The sequence below is a fragment of the Brassica oleracea genome, chromosome C5 (assembly GCF_000695525.1).
Source record: "Brassica oleracea var. oleracea cultivar TO1000 chromosome C5, BOL, whole genome shotgun sequence".
Classification (NCBI taxonomy): Eukaryota; Viridiplantae; Streptophyta; class Magnoliopsida; order Brassicales; family Brassicaceae; genus Brassica; species Brassica oleracea.
In genome coordinates, this window is record NC_027752.1 from 25444727 (window position 1) to 25455451 (window position 10725).

Sequence of the window (10725 nt, forward strand, 5' to 3'; positions counted from 1 at the left end):
GTCGTGGCGACACGTGTCCCATAGCTTAAAACTATGTGTTTCATTAAGTATTTAGCGACATTTATTGGGCTTCTTCTAAAGATTTTTTTCCATCGTTCGAGCGATGGGGTTTGATGAAATCGACGAGTTTAATCCGTTCGGAGGGTTTCTGCGCCGGTTGAGATTTTTCTTCATCGGTCGAAATGCTTCCTCTTCTTTATAAAGATGTGAGTTCCCATCTGTGAATTTCATTAGTTCATTCCCCTAAATCATTTTCTTTCCAAAAATTACAGAGATTGGAATGGCAAACGTTTCTCAACTACACTCCAATTTGAAAGCCGGCTCCACCGTCGAAGTTCTTCTCCTGGGATTTTGGGAGACTGGCAATGTAAAGAAAGGCTGCTAGCTTCTGGATCTCACAACTCTCATGAAGAAGCCAAGAGCAGATAACTAAAGGTCTCACAACTCTCATGAAGGAGCTCATGTCTTTACTTTTCTGTTTACCTTTTTGTTTTTTTTTTGTGGTCAGCTTTTAATGTTTCTTTTAAGAATCCCAGAAAATTGTAATTTTCTCTCCTTTTTGCCAAATTAAATCTGCTGATCGTCTTCTTTTATATGCTCCAAATTGGTCAATGCTTTGAGGACATTCCTTTGTATTCTCTGTTAGATACATGTATGGATATTGTTAGTTGGATCTGAGTTTCTTAGTAAAATGAGAATTCACTTTCATAAAGTGATTAACAATAGTTAATTCTTACTTTGTTTAGTTTAGTTCTACAGATAGTGCAAATTTGTGTTTGCTTATTCCTCAGCGCAACGTCCAGAACACACTTTTATTATGATCAGGAAACTCAAGCCAGCAAGAACTTTCTTAAAGTGTAAGAAAGTCTAACTTCATCCTAATATTTTATTAACTTTCTTACAACTATTGTTTTATCCCCTCTAGGCTAGGTTGGTCTTGGTCTGGCTCAATGTCTTCGTTTACCCACCTCAGGTACGTAATTTACTTATTGGTACTGCAATCGTGGATTCATTTTTGGCTCATCTAAAATTTATCGTTCAAGTCTTCCTCTACGTGTCTATACCTGCAGACTTTTGAGTTCCTTTGCAAAGCCAAATTCAGTGAAATTGAGACAATCAATGGATGGTGCTCCTTCTCCTGTTCTAAGTGCTATCAAAAGCTACAGCAGGGTTTCACATCTTTTCCATGTTCAAGATGTAATGATGACAATGCTATTGGGGTAATGTATTCTCACAGTAATTGCAGAGATTGTTTTCTCATCTAATGTGTATTGTCTCAACCTAGGTTTTACTAACATCTTTTAACCATGTCATTGTAAAGGATTGTCTACAGTATTGTCATCATTACATCTTTAAGATATAGTATAGGCTTAGATAAATAAAGCCAACGGGTCAAACCAAAGTATTGTATAAACCTGTCACCACCTTCAAATACTAACCTTCCCAACTCTTGACTATTTGGACGAAAAGTGGAGAATCACTAACTCAAAGAAGTATTAGGTTGCTTAATCACACATCTGAGTGTTTACATGGCCTCTACCTGTAAAACAAAACTGAATCCGAAACACGCCACCTACATTTCAAATCAATAACAAGCACCAAACTATGCACAAGGAATCTAAGCATAAGAAGAACTTATTCAAACTAATCATGATTCATGAATAACGACCAAAACAAAATAACAATAAAATCATACCACCAAACAAATCTTACAGCTAAAGATCACAATTAAATTATGCAAACCAACTTAACAAAACATCAAATAATTTACATGTAATGAAGATATAAATTATTTACTCTGAAAAATAAAGAATAATGAAGATTACTTTAACTTTAATTGAAAAAAATGATTATTATAAAAAAACAATATGATCTCATAATTCTATTAATTACAAATCGCTTTCGATATACAATGTTTTATAATGTTTCATAAAATTAATTAGAAACAATGAATACTGAGTAAATTGACATTGTAATTAACTGCAGGATAAAAACTGAGTAAATAGACATTGTAATTAACTGCAGGATAAAAATTGGAAGAATTTTTACCGAAATCAGAGACGGAAGAAGTTGGAATAATAAATAATCTGAGAAGAGAGGAAAGAAATTGACAAGTGGATTATTTGTCGGTCAAAATAAAAGAAATCGCAATTCACTCTATCTCCTCTCACAAATTCGTAATTATTCAAAAATATATTGGATTGCAGAGACATTAAAAATTAATAGTTTGAGAGCTTTCAAAATTTATGATTCGATAACGCAAAGAATTTTGTACAAAACACAATTTATAGAGTTGAAAAGACATACGTGGAAAAGATGCAACTTTCTAAGCCAAAAGTGGTAACAAAGTAAAAACTATAAAATATGGTTATAAACACACGAAATAAATACAATCGAAAAACATAAATTAAAAAGAAATTCAATTTTTTATTGGCGGTTGATAAAACAGTTATAAACGAAAAATACCATAAACAGTTATGAACAAAGATGGTATAGTAAACTGTCATAAGCAAAATTATATTTAAAAAAAAGACATATCATAGGAACTAATTGAGATTAAAAAATGAAAGTAGGTCTAAACAAAAAGGTTCCATGAACGATAATGAACAAAAATATATAATAAAAAATTATGAGTAAAAAATGAAAACAGTTATAAATGAAAAGGTATTATAAACAGTTATTAACGAAGATGTATATCAACTGTATAATGAAAATGCATATTCGTAGGAATTTATTGAGATAAAAAAATGAAAGTAGTTATAAACGAAAAAGTGTCATTAATGGTTATGAACAAAAATATGTAGTGAAAAGACATACCCGTTCGAATTAATTGGGTTTGCTATTATTAATAGATTTTTTTTTTTTTTTTTTGCATTCTAAATATTTATTAATGATCAAGGTGTACAATGATTTAGATGAATGAGGGACAAGTATGGAACATACTCCATTTTTGATCACATAAGATAATAGTCCTTGCTAGTTTATCAACAGCTTTATAACTTTGATGTTATTGCAAACGTTTTAAGAATATGATTTACATTTTAATGTTATATTTTATGTAACTCTATAATCTCATTGTTTATGTTTTTGTTCCACATCTTATTATGTAAATACCACTTTTCTCTTCTTCTCCTACGGTCACCTCATCAAGTAAGGAAAAGAGGGCTTCACACGTGGCAAGTTGAGAGTGATGGGTTACTAATGGGCTTCATTATATTTAGATCATAGTGTTTGGAATTAGAATTTTGGGTAATGAGATTATAAATTTGTTTACCGCAGTCCAAATTCATTTTTTTCTCCAAAACAATGTATACGAAACCTAGAGAGTGGATGCAGTACAACAGTTTCCGTTTAATCAACCGCCAATAAAAATCTAGCTGTTTTATCGGTAACGAATAATTCCGATCAAGATTGGTTGGAAGCCAACGTGTTTCGCTACGTGATTGGACTTCCTCCCCCGTGAGTGTATTTGGGCATCGTTACAAAAATCAACTTGATTCATGCATCTTCATTAATGCTCACATTAACATCGGTTACCACTTTTCACACGATCCCACATCCAATGAAATCCCTCATTCATTCCTTTTTTAGAATCTTCCACTATGAATATGAATTTTTTCTTCCTAAGAATCAGAAGTTCATTCCTCCTAATAAAACACACAAAAAGAGAGAGAGAGATAGATAGAGGAGATGAGCTTCAACTCGAATCCGGCGGAGCAAGAGCATCAACAAAGAGCAACATGTGAGCTTTATTCGTTAATTGCCGGTTCAGATTTTCCCACGGCTAGATTACATGGCGGAGTATCTACAGGGAACGCCTTGCTGTCATCATCTCTTGACGATTGGCTGGAGCACTTTCATCGTGAGATCAGCAATGAAGATGAGATGGTGTAGTGGTATGCGTTTCAAAATGGCGTTTGAAACAGTGGATTCAAAAAAGAATCAGTTGGTTCATGGTTACTGTCCCGCCGTTTAAGTCGCTGATCCAATCCATTGGCCTGATTCTTTATCGCGTCTCCTTCAGGTCAGCCACCCAAAACAAAAGTCTCTTCCTTTATCAAAACCCGTGTTTGCAAACGCTGAAACGTTGCCGTTTAGGTAAACCTTTTGATTTCCCTTTTGATGGAACCAATATAGGCATGATATGTTCTGATTCTTTTTCAAACTGCTATGATACCCATGTTTCTTACTCACAAAATTGCATGACATATATCATAATGACATTAGAAAAGCTGTAGAAGACGGGTTAATATATACACTGAGCTGCGTCTTCATATTCTCAGATCCTATGCTACGACTGAACTAGAATCACTAAAAGCTAAAGAAATATTCCAATGTAGATATTGGGTATTTTCTTTTTCAACTTTATTTTCTTGACCAACCGGATGATAAATGTATGGTTCATAACTATTTATTTACAATATAAACAATGAGATCTGAAAAAAATATACTTAAAATAGTGTTAAATCTTTTTCTAAGACAAGGCCTTAACGTAATTTAAAAGTTTCTTGCATCTGAATGGACGAATATGCATTGCTCCCTCAAGCTTTCACTTTCTTCGTATGCCTCGCTATTCCATTTCTACCACTGACTTACTGAAACCACCTTCGCAACGCCTCTATTAACATAGATATCATCTAACATAGCCTCTCCTTATCTCCTTTAAGACAGATCTCCTTTACTTCATTTTTTTCGTTTGGGCAAACATTTGTTTAAGTCATCTTCCAAGAATAATAGCAACCAATACATAATCAAAAGAAACACCAATCCTAATTTTTAAAATAAACGTAAGGGGGGGCTACTGAACTTAGGATGTAAAAACTACTGAGGCTCAACATATTACACCAACATTATACGCCGAGAACCATTTCTAATGTCCGAAGCTTCGAATCAGTTAGTACTTAGCATGTAATTTTATTTGGGATGGGCAGCCTTGCAGTTACGGATACATAGACAACGAAATACAATAAATCACCAATTATAACAAATTTGTTACACGAAACTTAGTGATTGGAGATAGTAATTTTTGGGAGATGCAACCGCAGAGGTGTGATAGCTGGATTTGGAAGAGCTTGTGTAATCTAAGGTATATTGCGCGGCCTATGTTAATTAGTGAGGTGGGGAATGGCTCTGCTGCGAGTTTTTGGCATGATAATTGGACTTCTCTAGGCCCTTTGATTGATCTAACATGACCTAGAGGGCCAGGGGTCACCGGATTAAATGTGGATGCGGTAGTAGCAGAAGCATTTATAGATGGTACTTGGTGGTTGAGGAGGAGCCGTAGCAGGAATAGAGTTATTTCATTGATCCGAGAGTGCCTACCAGATGCAGCTCCTATTTGTTCCTCTGAAGCGAATGATATCTATTTGTGGAAGCCAGGGAACAGAGTTGCTTCGAGCTCTTTCTCCACTGCGGACACTTGGGCAGAATTGCATCCTCAAGGGGAGGCTGTGTTCTGGCATAGACAAGTTTGGTTTCAAGGGAGGATACCAAAACACGCTTTTATAACTTGGGCGATTGCGCGAAATAGACTGGGTACAAGAGACAGAATGAGGAGTTGGGGATTGCAGGTGCCTGCAACTTGCATTCTATGCAATGTGGCAGATGAGACAAGACAACACCTGTTCTTTGATTGTAGTTTCAGCTTGGAAGTATGGGCGTTTTTCTGTTCAAGATTGAATATAAATCCCCCCGCCTTGTTTGAAGATGCTCTGAGATAGCTTATGAATCCTTCGCCTGATGAGTTTGTGAAGCTGATCATTAAGCTAGTGTTTCAAGCATCCTTATATTATATTTGGAAGGAAAGGAATTCCCGAATCCATAATCAGAGTTTTCGACCGGCTCAGGCTGTGATCCATGAGATGAAGCAAATCATTCAAGCACGTCTAGATCCCTTGTCAAGAGTTCACACCTCTAGAAGGACAGACATAACTTTGCTTGGTACCTGGCTGGGATTATTCTAGGAGCAGCAGGTCTGAAAATTTGTGAGTTTTGCAGAGTAATAGCAGTGAGGAGCGTTTCAAGATAAGAAGCATTGAAGGTGAGTGAAAGAGTTGAGCTATTCTTGGATAGTAGTTTTTTTTGCATCGCTCCTGTACAGGTAGGCTTTTTATAAGTTTCCCGGTTGTGGGCAACTTTGGTGATAAGTTTGTAGTTTTCCTAAGTTCTAAATAAATAAAAGGTCAGTAAAAAATGAAAAAAAAAAAAACTTAGTGAATAACATGTCTAATAAACACGTGAGAGCCTAACTAATAATTGACTCAATGAACCCAAAACACGTGCAGCCTATTGAATTTTTTTTTTAGTAATTAGTCCTCTTTACAAAATACTAATTTACAAAAATTACTTTGATATTATATAACATCGTATATGTATTCTATTCCTTAATGAAAAGGCCACAATGTCAAATTACTTGATAACTAAATTTTGATCCGCACGACCGTGCGAACTTTATACTAACATATTTTATGTTATGCAATAAAATATATCGATAGATTAATATAATTTGGTGTTATATATTATCTAATTTTATAATAATATTTATGTGGCGTATAACACTATTACTATAAAATTTATAATTTTTTTATTTTTGTAAACAAAATTTATTTTGAAAATATTATTATTTAACAATACTGATTTACATAATTTATGTTTTATTTCTAAATTTGAAATATATGTAGAAATCAAATTAAGTTTAATCTACATAATAGATAATTTGGTATATAGTGATTAATTAATCCAATTTCTTATATTTGTTTAAATAATAAACCGAATTAGTTTTTACCTCAGAGAAATACACAAACATTAATAACAGTAGACTGAAATCTTATATATATGATATTAATAAATATCAAATATTTCATCAATGAATGGATGTGTAAATTAATTTTATTACATGGTAAAATCATTTAAAAGTATGGCTTTTAAGTTGTCTAAACTAATTGTATTACATGGTAAAATCATATAAAAGTATGACTTTTAAGTGGTCTAAATTGAAAATTTTTCATATGAAATAAGTCATAATTTATGTGCTAAATTGATAAAATATTTTTACTTTTAAATTAGAAATAGAAATAGAAATGAATATTTATTTTAAAAAACATCTTTAAAACATTTCTTAAATTTAATTTTGAAAATAAAATCAATTTAAAATTGTTATTATCATTAAAATATTATTATTAGTATTTTGTATAATTATTAATTTCTTTTTATAATCAAAACTAAATTAAAATTTAGTTTCTAATTATACTTTGTGATAATTAAAATTTTAATTAACTAATTTCAAAAATATATTTTAAAAAGATTCTAACAGATATTTGAAAGATTTTGTTAGACATTTTTTTTAAGATATTTATTAATATTTCAAATAAAAATAAAGATATTAAAAGATATTATAATTAAGTTATGCAAATTTAATAAATTTTCTAGGGACGGTCCAAATAAAAAAAAATCACACATGAAAGAAGTCATGACTTCAGTTTTAATAGTATAAATTGGCACAGACTTGGGTGTGGCCGAAGTGTTTCTTATTAACTTTAAAACTACTCAAAACTAAAGCTCACAATATGTTTCTTTTAGATCATATATCTCAATCCTATGGAACAGATCTCCATTAGATCTCTATTTATATGAAAGTAATATATTTTCGAATTTGGTCAAATAAATTCATAATATGAAATAATCAAATTGAGAATCTTCTTTAAAATATGTTTTTTTAAAAAAACAATTTCTCCAGTTTGAATACAATACGTATAAAATTTTATTTAGTATACTACAGAAAATATATTTCTCGGATAATTATATTTCTATGTTGTGTTTTCAAAAAAATACTATACTTTAACATGTATTAATTATTTTAGTATATTGCAAAAAATTATAAGTAAATACATTGTTCAGTTAAAGTAATTTAGATCAATTATTTTAGTAGATTTTGTGCATAGAGCATCTATTATATTATTCTAGTTAATTTTATTAATATTTGATATTTTTGGATGTTATGGTATTAATTTTTTTGTTATTAACTTAAAATTTCAAAATATTATATTACTTTGATTTTCACAAAATAATTTATTTTTTCTCATGTTGCATTAAAAAATTTGTAATTTAGCATCTATAATTTTATATTGTAAAATTGGAATATTATCAATTGAATTTGAAATATTTATTTTTAAAATTACATATTTGGTCAAGAGAAGTTTGAAAAATTATATGACTTTTGACTTTTTATTTTGTTACTAAACTAATCATTATTTGTTTAAAAAATTAAAAACTTTAGTAAGATTTGTTATATTTTCTCAACATATTTTTTTTTATAAATAAAAATAAACACTAATTTTATAGTTAAAATTGATTTGTCATTAATATCTTTAATGAATTATTAAAATTTTAAAGTTTTCTAATGGCATATTTTGTAAATAACAAATAAACTAAATGTAAGTTATATACTATTATATTTTGTATATAATCATTTTTGGGAAATTGTCACTAATACCACTTTCCTAATACCACATTTCATCTATATCAACTTTACCATTAAAATTTTAATAGACAAAATACCATTGTACCCCTGAATAATTAAACTTAAATTACTCTCTTTCTCCCCCAATTCCAAATCTGAGAGTTCCTCAGATTGATTTCGAATTCGACGGTGATCAAATCCGACGACGCTGACGAGTTCTCCGACGAAGCTGACAAACTCTACAAACTCAGGCGAACAAGACGATCTCTCACTTTCTCCTCCATTGAGAAATAATGACGGTGACGACGAGCCTTGATTCGCTTCTGGAGAAGCTCAAAGTGGAGGAGCTTTACCTTCCACCAAGCAGTAATTGGGAATCCTTACATTCTCAGAGCTGCCAATTTCCTCCTCCAACTCGTGTTTCTCCTCCGTCTTCTTCCTCTGTCTCTGTAAGTTCACCATTTACGCTTTTCATGTTTGTATGTGTGGAAACATGAGCTTTGCATTTCGCTTGAGTGGCTAGGATCGGAAACCTAATAGGGAATGATTTGGGGAAAAAGAAGGATCAATTTTATTGATTTGAGTTTAGTACTCGATGTACTGTATTGAGTTACGGCGAAATCGTTATCTTAGGGAAGATTACGATGTGATGTTCTTAGATTACTATTCTTAGTAATTAATTACAGAACAATGGAATATCTTTAGTGCTTGGATGAAAGACGTATATTGAGAGACTACTTCTACTTTTCGCCACATTCTCTGACAATTTTGTTGCTTTTTAATAGGAATCAAGCTTGGTAAGGTTGGCGTTGAATGCCCTGCAAGGTGTTGAGTCTTCTCTTATTAGCATACATAAGCTCTCTTCCATATTATGCTCTGAGCCAGCTGATAGGACAACCCACCAAATTCCGAGCTTGTGGCATCGGTTATCAAGCACTGACGCCTTGGGACAGATTCTTCGAAACATAGGCTGCTTTGGTTCTTTGGTCTTTCTTCTCCATAACTTCGTAGACCCATTTCACGAACTTCAAGTTGGAAGTTGAGGGACAGAGGGGAGCTGTAAAGTAGGTGAAAATGAAGAAGCCAATAACAAGAGCTACTATACTCTTGTTAATCAGGCTTTTGCTATTGCTGTGAGAAAGGTCCTAGAAGGCTATATATCTGATCTGGATACATTATGTGCATCTGCAGAACCGAGGCGTTCATCTAACATTGTGGTTTTGTAAACCCTTTATAAAGTCTTATAAACCATTATAAATATTTTAAAACCCTTATAAACCTTTATAGATGGTTTATAATATATTATAAGTTCTTATAAACCTTGTAAAATGATTTATATGAACTCTTATAAATGATTTTTGAATTTATAACAGATTTTATAAACTCTTATAAATATTTGTAAATGTTTTTATAAACTCTTATAAATATATTTATAGACTTTGAAATAATTTGTTCTCTTATTACTGATTTTTGAATTACTTTTTGCTGATTTCAAAAAATAGACTTATAATTTCCATCTAAGATTCTTTCCCGTATGTGTCCAATGTGGTTGGTTTACCTAACTTTCAGAATCAGAGTTTGAGCTTAACTACTTTCATCCTAATCTATATATTTTTTTTTTTAACACTAGGAAGTAAGTCGGCAGCAACTGTGAAATCAAATGAGCAACCAGCTGGCCCTGTTTCTTCTTCTTCTACAATAGCAACAACCACCAATGCTGAAAGCTCTTTGTCCACTCCTATAGTGAAGAGCTTAAGATGTATTCTCACCTCAAGCAGTTTACTTTCCTTGATCTCAAGTTGGCTACAAGAAATTTCAGACCCGAAAGTCTTCTCAGAGAAGGTGGCTTTGGTTGTGTCTTTAAAGGATGGGTGGAGGAGAACGGAACTGCTCCTGTTAAGCCTGGCACTGGCCTTACTGTCGCTGTCAAAACCTTGAATCTTGATAGCCTTCAGGGTCATAAAGAGTGGCTTGTATGATCCTTTATAAACACTTCTAAATTGATTTATAAACACTTCTAAATTGATTTACAAACCCTTATAAATTGTGTTATGAAGATTATTAAATTCTTATAATCTTTTGAATAAACCCTTATAAATAGATTTATATTTCTCATATATTTGATCAACTCTTATAAATATGTCCTAAACCCATCGACACAAACGAAAAAGCTCTTATAAACCCTTATAAGATGATATAAATCATTACAAAATGATTTATGAATTATATAATTACACATACAATAATGATGCTTTTGGCTAGAAAAT

General features: G+C 31.8%; 2 long non-coding RNA genes across 2 annotated transcripts; both read left to right on the plus strand.

Moving 5' to 3' along the window:
- Positions 1-83: 83 nt before the first annotated feature.
- Positions 84-1383, plus strand: LOC106293868. The gene is made up of 5 exons (XR_001260666.1): positions 84-206; positions 273-435; positions 752-857; positions 926-973; positions 1071-1383. It is a non-coding gene; the product is annotated as an uncharacterized LOC106293868 (long non-coding RNA).
- A 2090-nt stretch (positions 1384-3473) lies between these two features.
- LOC106343738 lies at positions 3474-10479 on the plus strand. The gene is made up of 3 exons (XR_001270002.1): positions 3474-4098; positions 9244-9680; positions 10089-10479. It is a non-coding gene; the product is annotated as an uncharacterized LOC106343738 (long non-coding RNA).
- Positions 10480-10725: the final 246 nt, after the last annotated feature.